Below are 4,834 nucleotides of genomic sequence, written 5' to 3'. Positions count from 1 at the left end.
GAATAGGTTATCTACTCGTTATCAATAGGTTGGCTGTAGGGTTCACCGTCAGCCGACGTAGCCTATATCTCACATACCTCTAACGTATTCACGTACTGTATTCACGTACGTATTCCGTATTCACGTATGTCTAACGTAACGTAACTTATGTGTAGCGTCTTCATAACTTGAAGACACACGTCGGGTACGTCCGGTAATTTTGAACATGCTCAAAACATCAGCGTTCAACAACGCACCCCAGCGTAACACAGTGAGCTCTTAACGAATACTACTTATACCTTATATCAACGTACACCAGCGTGTTGCCGATATTTTGTATATGTTATGCAGTCGTTGGGTATTCGTCTGATACATTTTGTATAAGTAAGTGATACTCTATCAACAGATTAGACATGCGTATCTATATATGTTCACTTTTCCGATCCGATGAAAAGTTGGACGTATTTGAACACATTTTCATATACGCCAGCATATGTTTCTGCCATACGGATATGTGTGACAGGGCCTTAACACTCCCTGTGATCTTCGTACGCTCTTGTCATGAGAACTGAGTAAGCTGTATTTGTGTCCTGGCATCCTGACAACATTAGACTTGTATGATATCAGTACGTCATAGCCCTGCTTGGCTCGCTTTCTGCCTCACACCACTTCTGTGACTGCATGACATGTTAAAGCTTGGGTTTGTAGAATATTCTGCGAGAATGCATTCAATGTTATGGGATGAATTCAAGCCGCCATAAACAGTGCTTGGCTGTTAGCTGATTTAGGTGTAGTGGCCACTGTCTGTATCATAGGTCATGTGACACACACTGGCCCAAAAAGACATCTCCCATACACAATCAAATATAAAAGGAAAAGCTGTTAAACAGTGAATTCTTTTTATCTGAGCATCACAAACAGTCCAAAATGACCTCAAAATCATAATTTAAGTCATCAGGTCCAAAATAGAGCCTTGAGGCTGTATCAGTAAATCATTGTTGTGACATTCATGTATGCAGGCAGCAAGCAGGAAGTTCTATGAGCCAAAAATGTTTTGGCATTTATGCCCGGAAAGCAACTTATGTTGGAATGAATGCGGCGACATCTTGAAACATAGTATCTAGTTCTCTTTGTACATCTAGGGTCGTATTAGGTTCTGTCTGTGACAACTTCCCTTTAGGCCTCAGAACGGTCTGAACTGCAGCCCTGTTCAATACATCATGTTATTACTGTAAATTCTCATCTCAAAACCGGTGTTCAAGTAATTGCAGAGATTCAATGCAGCACAAACAAAAAAAAAACATTGATGGGGGGGATTACCTCTACTATTGTTATTCACATGCTTAATTCTGCATAATGCACAGCGTTAATTCCATCAATACAAATTCATGTCATACCCTCCACTCTGAGTTTTCAACAGAAACACAATTTCCATTCATTGTTTCACTCGTTACTTCCAGTGACCTTTTTATTCCAAGTTCATCTACCGTTGCTCAAACACAGATTTCCTTTAACAAACTAAGACAAGTGAAAACTGGAATTAGGAAGAGACTGGAAATAAGTGAATGAAAACAGTGCCAACAAATTGATGAGCCGTTACTGTGCTGTGGAAATGTTCATTACACTACATTTATCAAAGCAGGTGAACATAGAGGTTTTGAGTTTATAATAGCCTGTAATATAATAGCCTATAATATAAGCCTGACCTGGTTCGATCTGCCATTGAGGTTAATAAAGACCATTACTGAGAATCTTTGGAATCCCAATCCACTACGACAAACATCAGACAGGATTCAACAGAGTGTACTTCCTCTTAACTAGCAAACATACTTTAAAAGTAACTTTGGGGAAGTTGAGACAAGAACCTAAATACTACAAGGAGTTGGCAACATGTGAATATTTCCATTGCCCTGCAGCAAAACATACAAAGCTGGTGCACAAGAGGCAGCATGTTGAAATATTAAGCAATGCTGATGTGCAAACTGCTGCAAATGTAACAACATTCAGACCACAACAGCATTAGTGGTGTAGAATAAAAACATTCACTGGTATTACTTCACCGGCTGGGAAAAACAATGCTCGGATGTTTATTAGATTAGCAAGATGTTCTGTGTATGCAATGTGAGTTCACTGGACAAACTCAACCACCCCAAAATGCATTGCGTCTCTTTAGACCAGTGGGCTGCATTATTACATTATTTCAGTGTCAAAACTTAATTCCAGACCATCTGGTTTGTGACTAGAATTTATTTCCAGTTACATAATCCAGAGTAATGTTGTTGAAAATACAAACCACTTGTGAAAATGATGGATACGTGTTACATATAAACCCCTTGTGAAAATCACAGTGTGTCATAGCTTCTTCCATGACACACTGGAGTCTTTTGACCAAGTTTTTAGAATAGCCATCTGCACCAATAGTTGCTAAGATATCTGTATTGAAGCACAACAACGGTTAGTGTCAGGAGATAGGAATGGAAGAATGTGATGAGTGGTGTGGGGAGACATTTAGCTCTCCACTCATCTGAACTTTGACTGAACTCCTATTGAGAAAGAGAAAGAGCGAGGGATTACAAATGGCGCAGAGGCTTTGTTAACTGTCATAACTGTTCGCCAACAGGAAACAAGTGAGGCGAAGAGACAGACAGAGAGCTGGTGGAATATGACAACAGCATGATTCAGAGCAGTGAGAGTAGCAGGCCAGCAGACTCAGAAATCAACCCTCTGCAGACTCACAAAAGTCTAACGGTAAACAAAGAAATGAAAAAAGTGTGTAATGTTGCTCTGTGAGTCACTGCTTGTGGGTGTGCAGCTATAGCAGATGACAAACAGCTTGAGGTACAAAAATAACCCCCGTACTGCCACGTGTACTCAGGCAAGCAGGTAATATTCAAAGTATAGTAATCCACGACTCTGCTTTGTAAACCTGTTCCATACTCATTACAACTCACATGCCAGACTCCAGCTCTACGGTTGGCTTGATTGATGCTTTGTCTACAGGATGTTCAGTTTGCAGTAACAGGAAGAACACTTTGTCAATCAAGCAAATCACTTTTCAAAGATTTCAAAGAGGATCTAAAACCAACTACCATCACACGATATCTGACAAAGTGTCCGTCCAGAAAAATGACATAAAAATATGTAGTAGTTTTTTCTTTGGAACAAAATAGCATTTCCTGTTTTAGGATTTAATAAATGATTGGATGTATTAGCGTAGAGCTCTCACTATGTGCCTAACCCAGTTGCAGTCAAGTTTGAGCTGCTTGTCATGCATAGACAGACTTATGGTAAGTTTGCTGTTTTTGATGTTCCTACTACTTGGTTGGCATTACTAGTAGCGCCAACCCAGAATATAACAATTTGTTAGATGTTGAGATTTAGATTTAGAGATTTAAAAGAGAAATGTTCATCAAAACCGACACTCTCAAACAGACACTCTCAGATCTCACCCATCTGTGAGTTTCAACACATGAATCATTTTGGAATAAAGTGCTGCAAATCACTTTGTTGGTGTTTTTGTCATCTTCCTCAGTTAGTCATTTCCTGCCTTTCAAAGAATATTTCCAAGGCTTTTCTTTCATATTGTTCGATATGCACGCAGACTATAAAGGGTGCTATCTTGATATTGCTTGTAAAGTTGTAGCCATAGAAATATACATAAATATAAATAGTACAACATGGCCTCTAAAATGCACATGAATGAACACCAGTCAGGTGATTATGTACATATGGCCTGCACCTGAGTTTGTGAGAAATATATTACAGAGTGAGCAGGCATCTCCTGTCCTCATTCATCTCTGAGATATTCTGCATATGTCCTGGATTCAGCTGCCAATCCTCCAAAAATACAAGAGCAGTACTATTTTTAAATGTATCCCACACAGCCCAACCCACACATGGAACAACTGCATCATAACAGAATTATGGGTTCTTTAATCTGTCAGTCTCACCCTGTTGTGATGGTTGCCATGCCAATGAGGCAGCTGTAAGTATTGGCTCATTCATCAGTCATCACTCACAAGAGTTGTTCCTTTCAGTTACTAACCAGTGTAACATCAGTCAAGCATGAAAGAGTGTTTTAATGAAGAACTGTTTCTCCACACATTCTTACACTCTCAATTCTTAAATGTATTCATGCTTTAGTATTAGGGGGACTGTGAATGAGCTAATAGATGCAATTTTTTCGCCAAGAAATGAGAAGTTGTTGGATTTCTTGACAACTGAAATATAAAAATTGCTGGACACAGCTCAGCAACAATAGATCTCTACAGTATCCTTAACATTGTGAACATATGCACGGCCAGATTAACCTGATAGTGGGCCCCTGGGCAAAAATGAGCTGCTGTGCCCTTATTAACCCTGTCTGGACCAAAGTGGACAGATCAACTACCCAACCTTGCCCTCCCTGCTAGCACATGAGAATGGCTAATAAAGCAGGAGCCACTTATCACGTCAGTCTGTAATGTGCTTTAGTGATGCATATCCCCACAGCCTGCAGCACATTATTCCTGGAGCTTTAGGCCCCCAGGAGAGCTGGAGTCCCTGGAACGGTGGCCTGTTTTTGCCTAGTTGATAATTCAGCATTGAATATTGCCATGTACAGTACCGCTGTGCTCGACTCGATTCGACTCACTTTTGGTACCAGGTGCTTTTCTCTATTGCGTTTTCCACTGCAGATAGTACCCAATCAGTGTAGGTGGGATGATCAGATGATCGCCTTAGCAACGCCATTACATCATCTTCAACTTCGCTGAATCCTTTCATTGGCTAACAAACAGTCATTTCTGCACTTCATCAATTGTACGTGTACTGCTAGTGGAAAACCAAAGAAGAGCGAGTCGATTTCAGTAAAGCC

The sequence above is a fragment of the Cottoperca gobio genome, chromosome 13 (assembly GCF_900634415.1).
Source record: "Cottoperca gobio chromosome 13, fCotGob3.1, whole genome shotgun sequence".
NCBI lineage: Eukaryota > Metazoa > Chordata > Actinopteri > Perciformes > Bovichtidae > Cottoperca > Cottoperca gobio.
This window is presented reverse-complemented; position numbering follows the sequence as displayed.